Raw genomic sequence first — 25,971 nt, forward strand, 5'->3', positions numbered from 1 at the left:
CTTCTCCTTCTCTAATCTTCTTACACCTTATGCCCCATGATGTAATCTTTGATTCAGTGGCACCGGATTCACTGCTGCTCCCTCAAAAAAGACACTCCATCTCCCATCTCTGGCATTTTCACTGCTATCTCCCATGACTGAAATGTTCTTTCTCCTCATTTCTGCCTCCTGGATTACTTGACTTCTTTCAAGTCCAGGCTCAAATCTCATCATCTTTTTTTAAAATTTTTATTTAGAATATTTTTCCATGCTTACATGATTCATACTCCCTCCCACATTCTCTCCTCTGCCCTCCCAAAGCCAACAAGTAGTTTCACTGAGCTATACATGTATCATTGTTCAAAACCTATTTCTATGTTATTTGTATTTGCAGTAGAGTGATCCTTTAACATAAAAACCCTAATCACATCCCTCTTGCACTACATAATTGAGCACTTATTTTTCTTCTGCATTTCCATTTCCACAGTTCTTTCTCTGGATATGGATAGTGTTCTTTCTCACAAGTTCCTCTGGATTGTCCTGGGTCATTGCATTGCTGGTGATAGAAAAGTCTATTACATTCTATCAAATCTCATCTTCTACAAGAACTCTTTCCTGATCCATTTTAGTTCTAATGCCTTCCCTCTAGTGATTGTTCCTGTTTATGATTCATATAGCTTGTTTATATGTAGTTGTTTACATGTCACTTCCCCCATTAGACTGTGAACCCCTTGAGAAATGGTACTGTCTTTTATCTTTCTTTTTGTCTCTAGCACTTAGCAGAGTACCTGGCATGTAGTAAATGTTTATAGACTGGTTGAGTCTGGTTGAGGGTAAATAAACATGGTTTCACTATTTTTGTGCCCCCAGTCCTTAGCACACTTACCTAACTTACAGAAGGTGAATAATGAATGCTGACTAGTTAACAGATGGGAGAGATATCAACAAAGAATCAGCAAGATTTGGCAACTGTTTAGAAGTGGAGTTTTCTAGTTTAGGAAGAGTTAATAACAACTCTTAGTTGCAAGCTTGGGTGACTAGAAAAATGGTGATGACCTGGAAAGAAATAGGGAAGTTGAGAAGAGGGATAAATCTAGGGGAAATGATAATGAGTTATGTTTTATATGTTTCCTTTCATGCCTATATGGGACATCAAGGTTGGGGTAGATATGGCTGAGGAAAATAGAAATAGATGAGATAGAAATCAACTTAAGGAAAGAAATGAGGACTGGATGTATAGATTTTATAAAAAATAATAGTTAAATCTATTAGAGTTAATGTGATTGCTAAGAGAGAAAGTATAGAGGGAAAAGAAAAGGGGGCCCACATCAGAACATTCATGCCTAAAATGTGTTCTATAGATGATGACTGAGAAGAATCATTCAGACAGGTAGGAAGAAAACTGATGACAGAAAAGTGTCATGACAGCACAAAGAGAACAAACTATCCAGAAGTAGGGGATGATTGACAACATTAAGTACTGCAGAGAGGTCAAGAAGGAATAAAAAAATGAAACCAGATTCAGCAATAAAGGCATCATTGCTGACCTTAGAGACAGTAGATTTAGTTAAGTGCTAGTGATAGAAGTCAGATTATAAAGAATTGAGAAGTGAGTAGGTAGCAAGAAAGTGGAGGCAAGGATTTTAGAAAGCTCCATCTAGGAATGTTATGCTCAAATCTTTGACAATGTATGTGTTCTGTACATGCTGTCTCTATATTTTATCCAACCATTAATACTTTTAGAATTAGATTTAGAATTAGAAGACCAGGTTTCAAATTCTAGCTTTCTTATTTTCTATTTATATGATCTCAGAAAGTCATCTAAATTCTTAGTCTTTCCTCCTTTTACTCAAAATAGCTCTCAGATTTACCTTTTTATTCCCATAACCACTTCTATCGGCTTATTTCAGATATTAAAGATGTTCACTAACTTTATAGATATTTCAGAGCAGAACATGGAAGTTGAGGGAAATCCTGAGAAAAATTATCTTTTTCCCCAACTTCCACTAGTATTGTTTATCCACAGACACTCTAAGATAATGTATTTAATCACTCAAATATTAACTCAATTTGGCCTCATGTAGAAGGTATCTAGGGGCCAAGTGGAGGTATAAATGTAGTTAGGCAGAGGGTCCAACCTCTGCTTACATGTCAGGAATTTTCATAATCAGGAATTTGGAACAATTGTGACTGAACTCATAACTTTTCATAAACTCTAAAAGCCAAATGAAAGGAAATCATTTGGATGTTAAAAGCTTTTTATGTTGCTTTCTAGACTTAAAATGAGCCAATTATTGTACCAGAGTTTTACAAATACTAACATGGAACTATTGTTCACTAAGAAGAATGAGATATTCAAAAGCTCCTAGGTAATTCTTTCAAACCCCTTAAAATTGTTCAGGTACTTATATGAGCCCTATCGTCTATTTGGTTTTCACATTTTGAGATGTGAAGGAACTGGCAAATATCCAAAGAAGGGCATTGCTTAAAAGAATGGCAAACGAGGCCTAAGAGTTAGAATTGGTATTACGTAAGCTGAAATGACCAATTCCTTAACTACTCCCAAATTGAAATAGCATACTTGGGATTGGGTTAGATAGAGTACATGTCATGGTGCATGCACTGAGATGCACTGCCTTTTTCTGGCCCGACCTATGCCTTGTCTTTGTCATGAATGGTTAATTGAGTATTTTGGGGACAAGAGGAAGGTTGGTCTTTGGTTCTGTGATAATGACAAGGTCTGTCTGCATCAAAAAAGCTATCTACTGAGTCAAGGAACCCACACATTGGATCTTGAAGAAAGTGATTTCACTGGCTAGTTCTTTTCTCTTCTGTCCAAAGAGCTAGAACTTTGCAAATCTTACCCTCTAGAGGTGGTTTTTTTGTGGTGCATTTTGAGCATATAATAGTTAAAACACATACCTTGGTTTAAATCAATGGTGTGAAACTCAAATATAAATGGAGGTCACTAAACCGTACATAAGGATCCCTTCAAGCTACATATTGGTGCAGGAAACCTCAAATGAACATTATCTGTACTTGATTGCAATTTTATTAATTTTCTTAAACAGTTTCTAATTACATTTTAGTCTGGTTCAGGATTCTCTGGCAAGAGTTACAGTGAGACCCATAGGCCACATATTTGACACATTTGGCTTAGATATTCTAGAACCTGGATCTTAAAGTCCTAGATGAAAGACCACTGATTCTGAGATGGACACTTTTAGCTGTGGAAAAAACCTTGCGTTTAAGAAATTAGGAGATCCAATGTCCTCTGTCAGTACTGGTTGACCTTGTTGAACTTTGGGATGACCCCAGGGGACAATAACTTCAGCACTTAGAGAGAATAAGGTCTGATAAGAGAAGTCCAATTACTAGCCTCGATGATGTATAAAATAAAGCCTCCCAGTACTGAGAGAGAATTGTTTAGAGACAATGCAGAGCCAAGGTGAAGATGAAATGCTAACTTAGCAGTACCCACAAAAGATTTAAGAATATGCTGTTTTAAAAATCAACTCAGACTTCTGGTTCATATGACCAACTTGAGGGAGGACTAAATCATCCCAATATTTCTAAAATAGAAATTATGTTCAAAAGATGAAGCAACTTAATCTGTGTTCATTGCCTAAGACACGTAGAATCCAAAAGAAGGTTCAGAAATATAAATGACACTTTCCCTGAACTCAGTCTCACCTCCCTATCTTCATGGAAACAAAACTGCACTTTCAAATCCAGGAATTAAAACATGGGTTTATAACAAAATCTAATCCCATTTTCCTATTCCTCCTTCCTTCTAGTGGCTTGGAGTCCAGGACTCTGAATTGTGGAAGTTGGCTATGGCCAAGAAAAATATCCAGTGCCAAAGAAACATCATTTTTACTGCACAAGACCTCTACAGAAAAGTGGAAGAACAGAGGGAAAGGGGCAGGAGATGTGCATTGTCTTAAAACAGAACTTACCCCTCGCTTCCCCAGAATCTCAGAGACCCAAACTTTAGAAATCAACCTTGTAACACCAAATGTGTCAGTTTTCCAGTACTAGGCCAAGGAACTGAGAATCATATGAGGAGTGGTACAGGTATGTGGGGTGAGAGAACTGGGTAGCACTCTACTAAACCTGAGGGGAAGAACTTGGTATATAGCTAGGACTAGTTTGTCTCCCCAAATCACATAGGGGTAAAGATGTAAGGTGATGAACTGTGAATTACCCAGGATGAGAGGAAAGTGAGATGCTTTGAGATTCATCCCTCAAGGAAATTATAAGAAGGGAGGGAGTTACAAAGTGAGCAGCAGTGGAAAAATAAGAGTGTGTGTTGGTGTTGGTGGAAGCTTAGATAGGGACTGAAATTACCAGAGATTTAGGAAAAATAAAATTCAAAGATCTTGAACATAAACAGATAGATCAATAGGAAAACATTAAAAAGAAGGAAATATAGCTTTCAGATCCAGTAAATGCGTTCATAAATCTATGAATAAATGTTGTAAAACAAAGGAAAATGATCTAAAACTTGATAAGAAAGAGAATTCTATGGAATTTGAGGAGAATACAGAACTATAATACAATGTTCTGGTATAGTTTAAAAGAGAAATGAAAATTATGAGAGCAGAATTGATGGCATCCATAGCAAAAATAATGGAATACAAATATACAAAAGTGAATGACAATATAGAAGAGGAGAATCAAAAAATAAATGATTGGAAGTAAATATATCATTCTCAGAGAAAATCATATTGTATTTATAAATACATTAATGAAATAGGAAATAAGAAAATAAATGGACTGATTTGAAAAATTAGAAAACCCACAAATAAATACATCTTTAAAAAGAACCAAAATCAGTGGGAAAATAAATTAGAAACAAAAATCCATAGAAAAAATAAAACTAAAAGAGTTATTTGAAAAGACTAATAAAATTGTGAAACTATTAGCTAATATGATAAGAAAGAGAACAGAAAAACATATCAATAAAATAACAAATGAACAAACAGAAATCACAACAAAATTAGAATAAAGTAAATAGAAAGAGTATTCAAAGCTATATACTAACAAAACTGAGAACACAAAACAAATAAAGGAATATCTTCAAAATATTTAATGCCCAAACTATCTGAAGACCAGAAAGAGATTTTAAATAATCCCGACTCAGAAAAAACAAATAGCTTTAGTTGTAAAGAAACAAAAAATAAGGAATAAGATCTTAGTTCCAATGATTTGACAGTAGAATTCTTTCAAACTTTTAAAGAACAATTAGTGTCCATAACTTAATCAAATATTCTTAAAAATAACTTAATGATCCTTTTCTATCTCCTTTGCCAGATCTTCATCCTTATCATTATCAAAGAACTAAGGACCAATAAAGCTTCCTCTTAATCTCAAAGTACTCAATTCCTTTATAGAAAAGGCAAAGGCAAAGGACTGGCCAGAAAAGGCAATGCCTATTGGTGCATGATCCATAGCTTGTATTCTAATGCAAAACCCATTACAGTAGTTAGTAAACATCCTTTCATTTAGAGGCAGTTAGGAATTCATCTCTTTAGTTTAGTAATACCAAAATTCTAACTCATGGGTCTAGTTTGCCATTCTTTTAATCATTGCCCTTTTGGGATATTTACCAATTCTTTCACATCTCAAAATGTGGAAACCAAGTAGAAGACAGGGCTCAGATATAATTTAGGGCCTGACCAATTCTAAGAGGATTGAATTACCTACTAGCTCTTGAATATTTCATTCTTGTTAGTGAACAACAGCTCCATGTTAGTTTTTTTTTTAAGTCTGTTACAATAATTGGCTCATTTTGAGTCTCAAAAGCAATATAATCCATCTTCAATTCAGCCACTAAAGTGATTTGCCTAAAATGCATATCCAATGATGTCACCCCGCCCCTCTGCTCAATAGGGTGCTTCCTATTACCTCTAGGAACAAATATAAAATATTCTGTTTGAGGTTCAAATCTCTTCATAACCTAGCCTCCTCCTGTTCTTCTTCTAGGCTTTTTATACTATACTCTCCAAAACATACTCTTCAATCACATAATATTGTCCTCTTTACTATTTTACCAAGAAGACACTATATCTGTCAGCTCTAGGCGTTCTCTCTGGCTGTTTCCCATGCTCAGAAGACTTTCTACTGCTCCAAAACTGAACTCCCTAGATCCTTTAAGACCTAACTGAAATTCCATTTTCTATAGGAAACCTTCCCTAATCCCTCTTAATTCTATTGCTTTATTTTCTATTAATGATTTCCCACATATTCTGTTTATAGTTTACTGTGTATATTTCTTTGCATATTATCTGCCATCCTCCCCTCCCCATTAGATTGTAAGTTCCTTAAGGACAGAGGCTGCCTTTTGCCTCCTTTTGTAGCCTTTCTATATTTAGCACAGTTCGGGGAATATGGTAGGTATTTAATAAATGTTTATTTAAGGGATTGATTATAGCGTAAGAAAAGTTGTGTTAATGCTCGATTCTTCAGAGATGATTAAACACTAGGACAAGCTATAGAAAGGAAGTTATGGACTTGAGAATTGAGATATCCATTAATTTATTTACCACAGATTTTAAATATATATATATATATATATTTAGTTTATATGTAGACTTGTTTAGGAGACTCAAACTACACTCCACTTTCCAGTCCTCAAACTACACTCCACTATTATAAAAATGTATTGTTCAGCAAACCAATTCCTAATGAATAATATAAAAGGTAATTAAAGTTACTTTAACTTTTATTGGCCCATTGTTTAAATATTTTCCCAGTTGGATAAATTTCTTGGGCACATATAAGGTTGCTATAAACATTATGACTGCTAGCACTGAAAAGGTATTAAAATTAATAAGAGATCACATCAAAACTGTCTCTACTTTTCAGTCTCACATAAAGTCTTGATTGGGTGGATTAATTGATTTTAGTTTAGTAGTCAGTATGGACTAGATGACAAAAAAGTTTTAAAATTCCATTAGCAATGATTATTGTACAGTTTGAATATATTTATATATTCTGATGAACAATTGAAACTGTCTGCTAAAAATATCCTATAGATAAAGCAGAACTAATGGCTATTTCCATAGAAACAAAGCCTATGACTAAATGTACCAGTATTTTTAATTTTTTATTATTTATGTACTGCTTAGGTTTTGAGCATACTTTAATCAGCATCTTGATTACAAACTGGTACAGGAAGTTTACTGCCATGGTCAAGCATAATCACTGAGTCTTCATGAGGTGAGATCAAGAAGTACTTAATAGAATATATTGCAAAGACTAGCAAGCTAAAGTCAATTTAAAATCATGAAGGCCTAAGTTGAAATCCTGCCTTGAACCCTTATTAGCTATAGGACAGAACAAGCCATTTAATTCTCATCTGGACATCAGAGTAACAATAGTACCAACATCAGAGTGGTAATGAAGATCAAATGAGAAAAATATGGAAAATGCTTTAAAAAGCTTAAAGTACTATTTAAATTCTAGTTGTTGTTCTAATAAAAAACAATTTACTAAATCAATTTACTTATTTAGTGTCATACCAATGAAACTGCCAAAAGTTTACTTTATAAAGGTATAAAAATGATAATAAAATTATTTTAAAGATAACAAAAGTTCAAGAATTTCAAAGGAAATAATGGGGGAAAATGGAATGCAAGGGTGCCTAAGAGAGCAGATCTCAAACTACAATATAAAACAGTAACCAGAAAAGTGATTCAGTAGTGGTTTTGACAGATTGTTAGAAGGAATAAAAATGTAGTTAAGATTTTTGGCCCAATGATCATGAAGAGCAGAGGGATTTTTAGTACATGGTCTTTGAGATCACTTCTAGCTCTAGAACTATGATTCTATAATCCTCATCACTCCAAACTGCCTCCTCATTGTGTGCCTATTTTTTCCAGTGATTTACTAGGAATATCTTTCCGAAACATGCCAGCTTTCTTATTATATATTCTTTCCCCTTCCTGTTGCCATTATATTTCAATAATGCTAATAACAGTAGATGTGGGTATAAAATTGACATAAATATGATTTATTAACAGTCTGGCGATGGGGAAAAAGGTTTGATAGAAGATAAAGTTTAACTTAGCACAAATGAGGTTTAAGAATTCTCCATAGCTATGGATCTCAGTTATTTGTGCTCTCTTTTCCCAGTGCAAAGATAACTTCAAAAATAGATAAGGTTGAATTTCCATGACTGATGTACTTTTCTAGGTTGTAGAAGAAATAGGAAGAGAGCTAAGTTCAAATTTCTGAACAAGAATGTCAGTTATGATGAAAACAATTTAAAAGCAGAGAATAGAATCCTTCCTAATTCAGATTCTCAACAGCATGACTTACAGGATACATTCAAAAGATGCATTTTTCCTAGAACTAAGATATTTCATTTGGAAGGTTGGTTTCACTTTTGGAGAAGAGGAGATAATATCAAGTCTAGAAAATCCTGGGTTTAGAAAATATGCTTCAAGCATTTATTCTTTGTTTTTTGCTACAGTATTTTTCTTCAAGTCAAAGACCTTTCAGTTCTTCCTGGAAGTATTTTCAATGATTCAAATTTATTAATGAAGCAGAAGGCTACTTTGCAATATTTGCATCCCTTAAGATACTTAAACATCTCACTGAAATAGTAAGATAGATTTTATAGAGGTACTTCATGTTTTAGTAAAAAAAATTAGGATAAAATGAGTACCAGAAATCTGTAAAGGAGGGAGTTAAGAAAGATGTATGAAACTGAGCAAAAGAATTATCTAGAAAAATAGCCAACCCCAAATATTAGATGAAAAAAGAAAAAGGTTGGAACAGTCAGTAATCTTTCCAATCTGGCATTCAGTAGGACACAGAAAATTTATATCAGTAAATAATCCAAAAATGGCATATATTTCATAAATTTTTATTATGACATGACATTTTATTTATAAATAAAAATTTATAAAATTTTAATTATATGGAGGAAATAATGAGAGAAAGGAAGAAAGGGAGAAGAAGAGAGAAAGAGAAAGAAAGAGAAAAAAGAGAGAAAGAAAGAGTGAGGGAAAGAGGAAGAGAGGAAGGGAGGGAATAAAGGAGGGAGGAAGAGAGGGAAGAAGGGAGGAAATGGGAGTGGAAAGAAGCATTTATTAAGCACTCAGTACTAGGCACTGTATTAAGCACGTTACAAATATTATCTCATTTGATCGTTACAACAACCCTGGAAGGAATGTACTAGTATTATTCCTATTTTATAATGGAGGAAATTGAGACAGATAGAAGTTAAATGTTTTTCCCAGGATCACCTGGGCAGTTTTTTGGATTTGAACTCACCCCTTCACCATCAGACTCAGCATTCTATCTAATACACTCAGCTTCCTCTACAAAGTTTCTTATCTGGTTAGGAATTGAGTGTGGTGGTAGTAAAGAGATCTGGATCTTAAGTTCATTTGTGTAGAGAACATCCTCCACCAAAGAAGATCATAAATTTTCTGTCACTTAGAGTTTTAGAGAGTTGCCTAAGGTCTTAAAAAGATTAAATGACTTGCTTATGATTATGATGAGGTAGTCAGAATTTGAACTCGGGTATTCCAGCCTTCAAGTCCAACTCTCTATCCACTAATCCATGCTGTCTCTCATGTTCATGCCCAGTTTATCAGCTGAAAAATGAATAGTCCAATACTATTGGTTCTCTGCATTGCTTTTACCTTTCACTTTGTGAATTCTCCACAATTCCTTCCATAAACTATACAGATCTTGGAATAAGGTATTTGGGACTGTACCCATGCACACGTCTGCACATGTATGAGTGATTAATTCAATTGTCACCTCTTTTATTGAATTTCTACTAAGTGCAAAGCAATGTGGCAATCCAATTCAAAGCGCATTTATTAAGCACCTATGTAAGAATGGACACGTGTGCATGCTTAATCCAATTAAATTCATAATATATTTATTAAGCTCTTACCATGTACAAAGTTCAATGCTAAGTGCTGAGAATACAAAGACAAAGTAAAAGTATGTGCTTTGTCCTCAAAGATCGTATTTTCTTCTGGGTTTCTATTGTGCTTTAAAATTGCTGAACTTCTGAGTCAGATACATAATTGAAAATTTTTTTAGATTGACTGGGCCCATGCTTCCTTTCATTCAGCCAGATAAGCAAGAGCTAACCCCACAGCAAGCCTAACATTTGAAACTATAAGAGCAAAAGAGACTTTCCTTAGGATTTGCTAACAAGTTCATAGGGCTGTGCAGTCAGGAGCTACGGGATATTAAGTGAAATCAAAAGCCCATCAGACCTAGCAGCATCTTAAGAACCATTAGTGTTTCAGTTAAAAGGGAGCATCTTGTTTCTGAAATATTCATAGCTGGAATCTACCCTTGCTGCTGAGATTTACATCTCCTCACTACCCATGATGCTTGCTGAATCTCCTCCCTTGCTATTGTAGGAAAAATATTCAGAGATTTATAGGCACCAAGGAGAAGGCAGGAAATTATGACATTCATTATTGGCATCTGCTCTTGTCTGTATCCCCAGGAAATGCAAATAGAAACGGCTTCCAATTTTCTACAACTCAGTTGCAAAGGAAACTGTTATATGCAGATCAGGCAACTTTTATTTGGACAGAGATAAAATGGAGGAAATTTTGGTCTACTATACTTGACATACCATTTACATAACTTGGAGTAAGCTATCACAAAAGGGTAATAACAAAAAAGTCATAAGAATATTAAGGAAAACACATTTAATGATGCACCTGATGTACCCAGGCTAGTTATAACAGAAACAGACTCAGAAATAAGCCATGAGGACAGATGCAAGAGTCAAGGACAAAAGTGCTATTAACTAACAGAGTTTCCCTTTTTTTAGATGAGTCTCTTTTTGAGAGTAAATGTCATTGGGGCAGCTAGGTGACACAATGGGTAGAGTGCCAGGCCTGGAGTCACAGGGGGACCCAGGTTCAAATCTGATCTCAGATACTTCCTAGCTGTGTCACCCTGGGCAAGTCACCCTATTTGCCTAGCCCTTGTCCTTCTGTCTTAGGGCTGTCATTAGGACAGAAAGTAAATGTTTAAAAAATAATAACTATCACCCCCTCTTTCTTCTGTGTGGTTCCTGTAGCCTTGCAAATGTTTATCAGCCTGCTTTAGTCCTTTATTGACTTATAGAGGTGGAAAGGACCTCAGAGGTCAATTAGTCCAAACCCCCTTCATTCCATAGGCAAAGAAACTGAGGCTCTGGATGGTTAAATGGCTGGCTAAAATCACACAGGTAGTATATGACAGAGGCAGGAATTGAGTCCTGGCTCCCTGAGCCCAATGCTATCATTCTTTCTCATTGTACCTTTTCCTGAATGATATGAACCCCAAAACAGTATTTTCTACATCTCTGGAAATAAGTCATCACCTGTTTAAATTAACTCAATCAACAAGCATTTATTGAAGTATCCTAGGCCCTGGGCATTTGAAAAATAATAATAATAGTCCCTGTGCTGAGAGGTGCTTATATCCTATTTAAAGAACTGGAAAAAGAGATATTTCTGATAGAAAAATCTTTGTTCCTCATTTTCCTTATTTGTAAAAAATGGCAGTCTGATGAGATGAACTCTAAGATCTCTCCTTACTCTTAAATTCTATGTCAGGGAAGTTTTTGAGGGAAGAGGCTATAATTGTGTTCTGTTCTGCCTTGTCTTATATACTGTGAAAATGAACTTAATTCTGCCACTCTTTTAGCAGAACTCCTGTTTTTAGAAGAGGTTTTGGTTTGACCAATCGCAGGGCTAAATTGAGGACCAAAGTTTTACTCTTGTCAGTTTCTTATGATTGAGTAAGTCATGATTCTTTGTTTTGGAACTTAGTTCAGAATTCAGGCGGTCTGTAATGGGTTAAGTTTAGAAATCCAGTTCTCCTGCTAATAATTAGTGCTGGCCTGTGTGTAAAAGAAAGGGAGTTGTCTGTCTGATGTCTTTAGCTACCAAGCTGTCCTTCAAGGATGTCTGGTTTGCTGTCCAAAAGTCTGGGCCATTATCTTGCACCTGAACTCTAGCAATGAGCTTTTCTTAAGTCTTATGGGAAAGAGGAGGTTCATTACCAGCCCCCAATCGCCAAACTTTTAATCAGTCATGTTGTTCCTTGTGTCTCAGCTCTTAGATCCAATCATTTTTGTATTTTATCGCATAATGTCATTTGTCCTGCTCTCTCTGCTCTTCTTTCCACTCCTCTTTGTGACTGTTGCTTTAGGAGCCCCTATGCTGTAACAGGTGCTCCACACTGGTATGACAGCATCTCTGTTAATCCCATGTGCATCCACTGGTCTTGTCCAATTAATGATGCAATTCACAGACTCCTCTGGTTTATTCTAAGTCCAAGATCTACCTTCATTAGACCCTGTCCCCTTTGGTATGAGTCAAGAGTCTTGACTCTTCTGGTTTATTTATTCTGAGTTGGGGCTCCTAACTCCTCTTTTCTGAGTCAGAGCTCGACAATACCAACATCAGAGACTGTTGGAGAAATTTAATGTTTTTATTGCATTTTGTAGATGACCTAAAGTAATCTATTTTAATATGCTAAACACTTTGAGGTTATTGTATGAAAGGAGAGAGAATAGATAAAATCATGTTGCCCTGATTACTCAATGGAAATGTTTGTAAATTCAGGCATAATTTCCACCAATTGCAGATAGCCCATTGAATGTATTATGTTTAATCTTGTTTCAATGCTTTCTCTACAACTGATAATTCTGTGTAATAAATAATTTATCCAATCTCTGGTCATGTAATATTCACTCTTTATAATGAAAATATTTAGTTGCAAACCATTTGAACTTCAAGTAAGAAGGGGAAAGGAGAACTGAGCTGAGCTGAGCTGAGATATTCATAGATCTATTGTTCAGCCATCAAATAGTAATTATATTTCAACTTCTCTCTTCCACCTTAAATATACCATTCAACCCTTTCCAGAAATACTAATCTAAACTTCCAGTCACCCTACCAAAATAATACTAAAAAGGTTCAAGAATTGCAAAGAGGAAAGGGTTTGGGTCTGCATACAAAGTACTTTCAACTTTCTCTGGGTTCAGTCAAAGTTTCTTTGTGCTAGTTAATTTACCTTTCACTTGTTAAGTCTCTCAGCTAAGTCCAAGAATAAATTTTTAGCAATGGACTCACTATAACAAAATTTCTTTATAACAAACAAATTCTGTAAGGTCCTTTGAAATGGGAATTTCTTATATCTTAGCATTTGGAAAAAAAGGTAGGTTAAACCAATGCTTCTGTAATCTAGGAAGATATCACAACAGCAGATAAACCAGCTTACTTTGGGCCAGTTGGTAATGGAATAGCTCCTTTAAACAAAGATTTTCTTTCTGGTAAATGACTATTTAAATAGCAAGAAGAGCTGTAAACTAATCATTCAAGGATTTTTGAATTGACCCCCTACCCCATGTTTCAAAAACTGTGCTGGGTGCAATAAGAAGATATTAGAAAATATAAAGCATAATTTCCCCTCAACTGGAGGTTATAATCTAATTGAGGAGATAAGTTATGCATGCAACAATTATAGAATAAGAATGCCTGTTGAACCAAGCCAATTTTACTGGGTACAGAGGAAGACATTTAATCAAAGAGGGATAGCATAATACAGTGTCAAGAATACTGGATCTAGAGGGACAGAACCTGAGTTCAAATTCTGTCTCTGCTCCTTATTATTTATGTGATTTTGAGCAGGACACAAGACTTCTCTAGGTTTCAATTCCTTCATCTGTCAGATCAGAACATTGGCCTTGATGACCTCTGAGGTTCTGGACAGCTCTTGATCCACTAAATAATGTATTCCTCCAGAGTAGGGACTGTTTTTTACTTTTATTTGTAACCCTAGCACTTAACATAGTTGTTAATTGACTAATTGATAGGTAGTAGGAATAGTTTTTTTATTGGTACAAGGCACAAAAAGGGATATTGATCATAAAATGAATGATTTTTTTAGCAAGTCACCCTGGAACGCTTTGAAAAATAATCCTTGTCAAGAAAGTAATCTATTAGGTCATAGTTGTCAAATATACCACAATCCCAAATTTGGCAGAATCAGATTGAAATGCAATTGAGAAATATTTGACAAGAGAAATAAAAATCCAAACAGAACATAGATGATGTTAATATGTGACTTTTTAAATCAGTACACTGACTTCAAGACTCCCTGTGTATAGTACCTGTTTCTATCTGAATTTGTCATCACCGTATTCACTGTTATTCATTCATTTTTCAGTTGTGTTCTACTCTTCCAGACCTCATTTGGGTTTTTCTTTTAAAAAATACTGGAGTTGTTCAACATTTCCTTCTCTAATTCCTTTTACAGATGAACAAATTAAGGCAAACAAGGTCAAGAGATTTGCCCCAGGTCACATTTCTAGTAAGTGTCTGAAGCTGGATTTAGACTCGGGTCCTCCTGACTCCAAGTCCAACACTCTGTGCACTGCACAACTTACGTGCCCATATCTTCTTCCAATGTGTAGTACAGAGGACTGCAGAAATTAGGTGCTTTAGAAAAAATGATCATTGACATCGATGAAATTTAAGATGGTTAGCCATACATGTAAAGGCAATATGAAATAGAGAATAGTTTTCTCATCTGCAAAATAGGGACAATCATCTTGGCATTTCCTCACAGAGAGCAAAATGTTGTGTAAACTTTAAAGCACCATGGAAGTGGATGTCGTTAAAAAATAATAGGCATATAGAGTGAAAACATGCTGTAAAAATAACATGATCACGATATACTTGTAAATATTATATGATATATAACAATATAAAAGAAAACAGAAAACATACTATATAATAGCACCTACTATCATATCATATACTATAATGATGTTTTTATCTAATATTAGCAATGTAATAAAAAATAAGTAGCCACTAAGAAATTCAAGCGTTAATTGGGTTTGTGTTAGGTCACGTAGGAAGCCAATAAGAAAGTCAAGACTGAGCTTCTTGACTTTTTTACTCCTGGCTCTGGACAGAGCTCATTGTGCTAGTTCTCAGCCTGAAAATAGGTTATCATATCATCTTTAAATAAAAGTTTCTAGTGGCTCATGGAATTAACCAACACTCTCATTTCCTTGTTATGAAAGTGCTCATGAAATCAGATCTACTTTAGTGCCATACCTTCTAAATCTCCTGAAGAGAGGTCCAAATCTGAGAAAGTGAATTCATTTTATCTAAGCATAGCCTGTCAGAACATTTTTTTTAATAAAGACCTGGCCCAATTTCAGAGCTTTCTTTTCATTAGGGCGGGACTGAAAGCAAAGGCCCTGAAAGTGGTTAGAAAAACATCGTGTAATCACTAAGGTACCATTATCCTGTCTGTAGGTAATCATTAGGCATCAGCTTGCCAAAGTGAGGGACAGCAAATTACTCATTTATTGTTACCTGAGCTGTGCAAAGAAGATTGAAATCTGGACTATTAATGATTTTTTTTTTCATTTTGTTTGGGAGATTCTGTAGAAAAGTTCACATGTTGCAGCCCAGAGGCTGGCTGGCTGCAGTGCTATCAGTTAGAAAATAAAACAGAAAGTCACCTTTCCTACAGAAAGTAAAAACTGGGAAACTCACCAGATCCACATGTGGCTAGGCCCAAGAGGAAACTAATATGGAAATTGCCAAATTCTTGACCTAGACCAAGAGAAGAAGGAACTTTCCCAGATGCTATAATTCTTCAGGTTGTATTTGTTTAATATTATTAATATTTTAATGAGAGGCAATGTGGCACAGTGGACAAGGACTGAACTTGTATTCAGGAAGACCCAATTTTGAGTTCTGGTTCTGATCTGCCATCAGAGTGACCTTGGGAAAGTCACTTAACATACTGAACTGTAGCCAAGTATAGATTTTCCACACCAGGAGTTTCACTTCAACAATGAAATCACAAGTAAGACCAAACAAAAAAATTTAATACAGAACACAGAACAATGGGTTCATAATCTGCTATCCTTTAACTTGTTTTTTTAATTTATTTTAAATTTTTAAAATTAAGTATTTTCTGTGGTTATATGATTCATGTTCTTTCCTTCCCTTTTTCCTTCCCCCTTTCAGAGCTGACAAGCAATTCAACTGGGTTGTACATGTATTATCACTCAATACCTATTTCCATATTATCTTGAACTTGTTTTATCAAAAAAAAATTTTTTTGAAAATTACATTTCAATGTAGTTGGAGATAGCTGTTGGTCCAGTGGAAAGAGAACTGGTCTGGGGTTAGGAAATCTGAGTTCAAATCTAGCTTCAGACATTTACTAGCCCTGTGATTCTGAGTAAGTCACTTAGCCTCTCTCTTTCTCATCTGTAAAATGGGGATTACAATGGCAACTCCATCCTGGAGTGGTGTGGATCAAGTAAGATAATATTTGTAAAGTGCTTAGCATAGTGAGCTTAAAAAATGCTTATTTCCTTCCTTCCCTCCCTCCTTTTGCAATCCTATGCATTTAGAAATGTTATTCTAAGGACAGGTTCCTAGTCTTCACCAGATTGCCAAGGGGATCCATGCTAGGCTTGGGGTCTGAAAGATCCAGGTGGATATTTCTGGGGTCTGAAATATCCAGTTGGGTATTTCTTGCTCAAACACTATTGACCAAATGGGTCAATTAATCTCTAAAGGTCTCAGGCAGCTCCTTAGGATTTATGCTGGGAATGGTTCCCAAGATCAACTCACAGACCTTTTTGCTTATCCTATAATCTTTCAGTCTATAATATTTTTGCGTATAAATTTGCTGTTGATCAATAGAAGAAATTATCTCGACTCCAGTTGTTAGTATGCATCCCTCCTCATTATAACTTTATATTGGGTATTTATGTATCTGTGCACAGGTTAGAATATAAGCTCCAAAAGGGCGAGGACTATTTTTGTTGTTATTGTTGTATCTTTCTTGGCATTTCAGTAACTGATGTACAGTAGGGAAAGGAAGAAGGGAGAGAACCTGGATCACAAAATGTCAGAAAACAACTATTAAAAATTGTATCAATATGTAATGTGGAAAAAAAAACAAATTGGGAAACAACTTTAAAATAAAACCTCAAATCAAATTTCAGAGTAGCAGAGGCAACAAAAAGTTACAGGGAGACGTTTTTCCACTCTTAGACAACTTAGAAGGTCTTTGAGAGAGTTCCATGACACTGGGGTGGAGGCAGGCCTGGACTGTGACAGAGACACCATTGGTGGGCTTTGGAGGTAGCTGTAATAGCAGCTGTTCTCAGCTCAGAGATGGTAGGGAATTGGACAACTGGTCAGAAAAAGATTTCAAGGGACTCTTTGCTAGCACTTACTTGTTTTTTTTCCTTTTATACTCTAAAAATACAAGGTGGTTTTCTCATGGATTTAACTAGATATATTCTGATAGGTTTACTAAATGATTAGGATTAATCACTTTATCCAAAGTTTTCCAATATGATTTATTTGGTGTTAAACCATTATCATTTTTTAACAGGGCTACATTTTCCTTTCACACTATTAACAACAAAAGAAATACGGTGATTTGTATATTCTATTTGTCTTTTTACCATAACTCATTATTTTTTTTCTTAATTTAGGCTAACAGAATGAAAATGAATGTATCCCATTTCTTATTGTCATTTACTTGTACTATGCTTCTTCCAATATTCTATGTTAAGAAAGTGGCTAAGATAAAGACAAAGGACAAGGAAAGCCACAATCCTATCACCCAGAAGGTTCACAGCAAAGACAGCAACTGTCATGAAGTTAGGGACTAAGCAAACCACGTCTTCATTTCATCCAGGCCAGCCAAATAGACTAGAGGAAAAACAGAAAGTCCAAGTCTAGACACTCATTGACTTAAAAGGCACATTCTTAGAAGGGGAATAAAGGACTTTTGAAAAATATGTAGGATGAATCAACAAGGAGAAATGGTAGCAAAACATTGAAGATCCAGTCTCTTTGGTAATTCAACACATTTTCCCAAATAGGTTCAAAATATCATCAAGTCTTTGTAAGAAATCAAAGAAAAAGAAAAAGGAATTATAGGTAAAAAATATTTATAGCACTTTCTTTTGTGGTGGCAAAGAAATGAAAATGAAGGGGATAGTCATCAACTGGGGAATGGCTGGATGAGTTGCAATGCATGATTGTACTGCTGTGCCATAAGAAGTGGTAAGGGGAGTGATTTTGGAAAAACATGCTTAGACCTATACACGAACTGATACAAAGTGAAATGAAGACTGGGAGATCATTGTACCCAATAACAGCAATATTGTAAAGGTGATCTTCTGTGAAAGAATTGATTACTTTGATCAATACAATGAGCCAAGATAATTCCAAAGGATTCTATATATTTCAAGAGAGAAAATAGATGAATTCTGAATGCAAATTGAAGTATAATTTTCCTGTTTTATTTATTTATTTGGCATCTTTGTGATTTGACCATATGAAAATATATTGTACATGATTTCATATGTATAACTGATATCATGTTACTTGCATTCTCAGTGAGTATAGGAGGTTTTGGAGGCAGAAAGAAAATCTGGAAATGGAAATTAAAAAGAGAAGAATTTTAAAAATTAATAATAATTAAAAACTGAATTAGATTGAATGGTGCTAAACAGACTTGTTATTGGATCATTTACTTTTTTTTCAAATTAGGTTATTCTAGATGAAAAACTTCTTCAAACCTATAATATTAACAATATAATTTCCTGTTTCAAAGCATGCTTAGGCTTTAAGGCTGCAGGTGTGGGTTAGAATGAGCAAACATGCTCTTCTAAAAGAGGGAAGTCAAGGCCAGAATCCAACTAGTAGAAGATTTCAAATGCAAGTGATCATGAATGGGAAAATGCAATCCATTACACCCCAGTTAGGCCATAGAATTAATATAATTTTTTAATTATCGTGCAGCAAAAAGGCATGAGAGGTAAGATCTGAACCTTCCTGACTTCAAATAAGAAAAATATCATGCCCTTAAATCTTTATTTTTTATTTTATTTTTTTAAACTCTTACCTTCCATCTTGGAGTCAATACTGTGTATTGTCTCCAAGGCAGAAGAGTGGTAAGAGCTAGGCAATGGGAGTCAAGTGACTTGCCCAGGGTCACACAGCTAAGAAATATCTGAGGCCAGATTTGAACCTAGGACGTCCCGTCTCTAGGCCTGGCTCTCAATCCACTACCCAGCTGCCCCCATGTCCTTAAATCTTTAAAAAAATCTTTTAATTTTATTTTTATTGTGATAACATGAAAATGGATACATTATCCTAAAAATGCCTTTAGATTGAAGGATCGATTGATTGATCTTATTAAGCAATTTTTAAGACTTAGGGACATGATATCCTTCCTATTTAAAGTCAGGAAAGTTCAAGTGCTGTATGGTAATCAACGAGTCACTAAGTCTTTGCCCAAGACCCCACCTATGAATAAATAAATGTCTTTTAAGTACTGTGCACTGACTCAGGAGAATTGAGAAAAGGTTTTTCTACCCATTTCCCCCTCAAACTTTGAACAGAGCTTAGAAAAGCACTTTTGTAATCTATTTATTTATTTAGTGCCATACCTATCAAACTATATTTTAACAAAGTTCATTTGGAAGAACAAAAGATCCAGAATATCAAGGGAAATAATGAAAAAAAAAACCTGAAGGAAGGTGGCTAAGCAGTACCAGATCTTAAACTGTACTATAATGCAGTGATCATCAAAACAATATGGTACTGGGCAGCTGGGTAGCTCAGTGGAGTGAGAGTCAGGCCTAGAGACAGGAGGTCCTAGGTTCAAACCCAGCCTCAGCCACTTCCCAGCTGTGTGACCCTGGGCAAGTCACTTGACCCCCATTGCCCACCCTTACCAATCTTCCACCTATGAGACAATACACGGAAGTACAAGGGTTTAAAAAAAAAACAATATGGTACTGGCTAAGAAACAGAAGGGAGGATCAGTGGAATAGACTTGGGGTAAGTGACCTCAGCAAGACAGTCTATGATAAACTCAAAAAGCCCAGCTTTTCGGACAAAAATCCACTACTTGACAAAAACTGCTGGGAAAGTTGGAAAATAATATGGGAGAGATTAGGTTTAGATCAACATCTCATGCCCTACACCAAGATAAATTCAGAATCTAGTTATTGGTTTTTTATTCATGTACATACATTATTAATGTTTGTTTAGTAAAATACAACTCCATTAATGTCTTTAATGCCTTATAAAATATGGGTTTTCTGGGTGTCTGGAATGGATTAATTCAATTAACATTATTTCTTGTGGGGAAATGTTTATTTGGTACTCAGCCTTTTTGGTACCCAACCTGCATTTTGGAATGAAATAATGACAAGTACCAAGGTCCCACTACATATTGGATTGTCTGTCTCACTTGGTTTTTTCCTTTTATATTCTAAAAATACAAGGTGATTTTCTCATGGATTTAACTAGATATATTCTGATAGGTTTACTAAATGATTAGGATTAATCACTTTATCAAAGTTTTCCAATATGATTTATTTGGTGTTAAACCATTATCATTTTTTAACAGGGCTACATTTTCCTTTAATAGTAAAGCAAATCTATCAGAGCTGACCTGGCGTGATCATGTTAACTATGATAAACAGGATGAACTTTCTGAAAATATGTGAGGTCAGTAGGAATAAAGTTTGAAATAATATTGGAGTGAAAAACACTAAAACTCCATAAGACAAGATTTCCTGACAATTTACTTAGTTTCTGAACTTCAAGTATGCTAAGACTGACCAGCGAAGGGAATAGATAGATTTGTTCAAATTCTCTGTGGTTGTTGTCTTTATAAGAGTAAAACAGTAGCTTCAAATATAAAAGTTAAATGCCCATCAGAGGAGCACCAGAATGAAAGAGTCCAGTGCTTAGAATAAGGGACATAAGAGTCAGAAGCATTGATTACTATTCCTGCCTCTGCTGGTGACTGTTTCTTTCCTCTTAGTCAATTTCCTTAGGCTATTTGGGACTAAATTTCTGCCACAAAATGGAGATAATAATCTTTTCTGTTTGAGACCCATCTATTTCCTTAGGTCTTTTGTCCCTGGTCTTAATATAGCAGAATACCTTTAGGATTCTTCTGATGAAAAGTATTCTATTAGCCTAAAGGATCCATGATACTTATATGCAGGTGAAGAGTGTTGTATGGCTGGATGAATTCACATTTGTAATGCACCTTTGAAAGTCTTAGATTAAAATAGTGCTCAATCTTAGATATGATAATAGTGGATAGAGGGCTGGCCTTAGACTCTAAGAGACCTGGGTTCCTGTACTGTCTTTGACTCTTAATGAGCTTTCTGGTCATTGGTAAATAATGTAACCTGTCAGTACCCTTAGGAAACTCTCTAAAACTACAAATTGTGAATTAGTTGATGATCTCATTGGTGGAAAGAATTTCCACACTACAATTTCTCTACATCGATGAAATCACAGGTCTGAACTTCCCCCTCCCACCCACCTCCCAAATGTTTTAAGTATGATTGAACACATTGATTAACTCATAATTAATGTTGGGGAAAATCTACAAATGATAATATGCTTATATAGCCAAATGTAATCATCTAAGACATCTTCCCAAAGGTTTCAGCCTTTTATCCATGAAAATTTAACAACAAACTACGTCTGTACCATCTGAAATGGTAAGTCTTAGAAAGATATGTTTTAAATACAGAAAGTACAATAATTTATAAATAAAGACACCTTGATTTTGCTATAGAGATCTTAGAATGTCCTTAATCCATGATAATTCAGTTTTATAAAAGGCTTGGTTTAAAAAAAATTAAATTCTTTGGGTTGTAGTTTTCCCCATCCCTTCCCCAAATCCCCAGGCTTAGATAACTTTTAAGACTATGTAGATTCCAGAATGTTTTTATGGTATCTGGTTCAGAATGACTATTAAAGTATGCATTACAGGAGTATAGTACCTTCAATTTTACAGTATTTTGCCTACTTATACCATTTAGAAGGCTCTCCATTGTAACATTATCATTAAGGCTCCTAGCCCTTGGCCTCCAACAACATGATTAAACTCTATTATGGTTACTCTTGTTATAAGAGCTTCTTATACTATTTGGCACTAAAGGTGCATAGAGTAGGGTAGGTGGTGTTCTAGAGAGTATAGTTCACTGAAGGGCTGGTATAGCTCTAATTTGGACAAGGAAAAAAATATCCAAAAAAGAAAAAAAAAAGAGTGATCAGTATACTAATCCCTCAGGGGCTAGGGTTTTGATTTTTTTTAATGAAGCTATAGAATCTTCAGAGTTTATCCATTTATCTAATTATTCATTCATTTTAAAAAATTTACTGCAAAGCAAATGAAATTGTGAGGTATTTTAGCAGAAGAGAAACTTAAAATAGGGCCGGTCGTCTACAAAACGGGTAGAAGTGACAAGAATTCTAAGAGAACATTTCAGAGTTCTATGTGAATGTTTTAAGTAGTGGTGTCAAATCCCTGGGGACTGTTTACTGATTTAGAAAACCATAAAATAACATCATCTATGTTGTATTTCATCTGATTTATTTTGTTAAGCAAGCCACAAATTTGACACCAATTTAAAAGAAAAAAAGAAAACATCCTTAGAAATAAAATAGAACAAACCTACTAATAACAAATCATTTATTAGCTGTGTGATCTTAAGAAAGCAACTTGGCCTCTAAGTTTCACCTATAAAATGAGATTACTGGATTTGATGACCTCAAAAAGCCTTTCCAGCTCTTATGGTTCATGATTCTAAGGTGATTATTGTTAGTAGAATATATGATTGGAGTTGTTTTTTCAGTAGCAGTGAAGGGTAACCTCAAGTAATCCACATTTTCCCAACCTCCTCATTAATTAATCATTAACATACATTTATTATTCACATACCTACTATGACAGTAGTGCCAACTGGCCCACAAATGGTAAAATGGGTGAAATTGATGCAATATTACATCACATTAATAAAAATATATTCTCAGAGCATAGATGGGAATTTATGATCTTCCCTAGTCAAACTACATTTGGAGGGGGATTGGGTCAAGATGGCAGAGTAGAAGGAAGAAAAGGAATTGGGCTGGTGTCTAGCTTCATAGAATGTACCATGTCCTGATGGAGAAATCCAAAGTCACAATGACTTTGTCTTAGATCAGCATAAGGAGACAGATTGAGAAGTCTGTGGATAGGAAGAGCAAGAGCACACTGAGAGTTTGCTTGGCACACGCCAGCACCCAGGGAGAAGCTGATGATATTTGTCCTTTATTCTCAAAGAAGATCAAGGGAGAGGCTATGCAAAACCCACACTGAGGCAATGCTAAGCCCACATCAAAGATAGAGGCAGATACTAATCGGCAGCTTTGCCATCCACGACCCAGTGCTGAGTAGTCTATCCAGGATGGAGTGAAAAGTGGATGTACAGCCTTTGGAAGTGTTCTGAGAAATGAGGAAGTTCAGAAGCTAGCAGTAGCATTGGTGTGGCTCAGACTCCAAGTTCAAAGCAGGTCTCATTTCCTTGGTCTAGCTCAGCTTGCAAAGGAATAAATGAAGCACAAAATACAGATTAAAGGGAAACTTGGAGCTTAGTAGAGCAGTAATATACTCTTGCATAGATCCAAACCCAAGTCAAGAACTTGAAGCCTTCAGGTCAGAGGAACAGGCACAGGTCAGAGGAACCGGACTTTGCCTGGTACAGACTCCTTTTCATGAGCACAGAAATCTTGCTAGTCTTTAGCCTATTCCTAAGATCCTAGAATAACATAACCCTCAGGCCTTCAAGAATGCAGCACCAGGAGGAGCCCATACTTTTCCTCCAGAACTTGGTAGACTTAGAAAGCAGACTAGAAGGATGAGCAAACAAAATAGAACTCTATCATAATGAGCTATTATAGTGGTAGGGAAGCTCAAGACACAAATGCATTAAAGAATGATTCCAAAACATCTACATACAATGTCTCAGAGGAAAACATAGCTTTGGCAAAACTCAACTGGAATTCCTAGAATACAAAGTCAGAATTAAAAAAAAAAGTTAAAATGTTTTTTATAAATGAAAAAGAGTGATTGAAGGGGGAAAATAAAAAATAAATGAGAGCTATTGAAGAAAGAATATGAAAGAGAATCAACAATTTTCCACAGGGGATATAAAGCCTTATCCAAAAAATAAATGCCCTAAAAAACAAATGAACCAAATAGAAGCCATTGACTTCTTGATGCTACAAGAAATAATAAAACTAAGTAAAACTTTAAAAAATGTAAAGTATAGTAAAAAAACTGTCTTGGAAAACAGATTAAAGAGAAAAAAATTAAGACTATCTGAACACCTTTACCAAAAAAAAATAGATATTCTATTTCCATAAATCTTCCAAGAAAATTTCTCAGTTTTCTTAGAACTAGAGAGTAAAGCAGAAATAGGAAGTATCGACTGTTTATCTTCTGAAAGAAACCCCAAAATGAAAACTCCTAGGAATATCATATTCAGTATTCAGAGCTTCTAGGTTAAAGAAAAAATTCTGCAAGAAAACAGTCAGATCACCCACATTATCAGCTATCACTTATAAAGCAGTGGAGGGCTTGAGAAGTCAGTCAGATCACCCACATTATCAGCTATCACTTATAAAGCAGTGGAGGGCTTGAGATATGATATTCCAGGAAGCAAAGGATCACTTGCAGTAAATAATAACTTATCCAGAAAAACTGAATATAACACTATCGGGGAAAATTGATCTTTAATAAATTAGAAGACTTCCAAGTATTCTTGATGAAATGACAGGAGCTTTGGCACAAATGAAGTTTAAAAGCTTAAAGGTGAGCATGAATGAATAATGATGAAGATTAAACTAAGATAAAATGCTTACATTAAAATATGGGGAGATGTCACATATTACAGGAATTTCCCAGTCCCCCCCCCCCTGAACCTTATCATCATCTGAATTCCTAGAAGAAATACAATTAGATAAGGTCTGGGAGTGGTTCTCTTAAGTCTTGGTGATCTCAAGAATAGAAAGAAAAAAAGAGAAGAATAATACATGGGGGCTGGAAGTGGAAAAGAAGGTTATGGAAAATTATATGGGGGAAAAAATGAAGAGGCAGAGGTGGAGGTAGTTAGTGATGCTTGAACCTCATTCTTACCCAAATTGGTCAAAAGAAGGAAGAATACAGATACAAACATCAGAGTTGGGTACAAAATCCATTTCACTCAATAGAAAAACAGGAGAAGAAAGGCAGAAAGGAGAGGAAATTAGAGGAAAGGCAGGTTAAGGGAGTAATTGTTCCTAAGCAAAACAAATTCTGAGGATGTATAAAAATATTTATAACTCTTTTTGAAGTAGCAAAAATAGGAATTTTAGAGAAATCAGCTTTCTATTCACCATACCATTCACCTACATACTACATACAAATGTAATTTTTTATATAACCATGGATCCAAGTCCTTGTATGTGGTTTTTTTTTTTCTGTTGTGTCTGATTCTTTGTGACTTTATTTAGGTGTTTCTTGGCAAAGATACTGGAGTGGTTGCCATTTCTTTCTCCAGCTCATTTTAGAGATGAGGAAACTGAGGCAAGCAGGGTTAAGTGCCTTGCCCAGAGTTTCACAACTAGTAAATATCTGAGGCCAGATTTGAATTCCAGAAAATAAATCTTCCCAGTACTCTGTGTACCTAGCTAGTACCACCTAGCTACTCTAAGACTGTGTATAGGAGACATCAAATAAAGACAGAAAAACAGAGCTACATTATATATATTTTTGTTACTTTTTATAATCCTGAACTATATAAATGTCTTCACTGTCCAAGGTCATTATATATATATATTTATATATATATATATATATATATATATATATATATATACATACATTAGATGTTCTGTGAGGATCACTAAGAAATCAAATCTACATCCACACATATACATAAACATATATAGGGTTTGTATACATATGTATAAAAATAGCTGAGGATCTATGTATATAGATGGATGATAGATAGATATACACGTAAAATGTGTATATATATATATATGCTCATATGCATATCTATGTATGTTCCCATGTGTATGCATTTCTATAATAAAAATTAAAAAAAAC

Source organism: Gracilinanus agilis, chromosome 2, assembly GCF_016433145.1.
Source record: "Gracilinanus agilis isolate LMUSP501 chromosome 2, AgileGrace, whole genome shotgun sequence".
NCBI classification, from domain to species: domain Eukaryota; kingdom Metazoa; phylum Chordata; class Mammalia; order Didelphimorphia; family Didelphidae; genus Gracilinanus; species Gracilinanus agilis.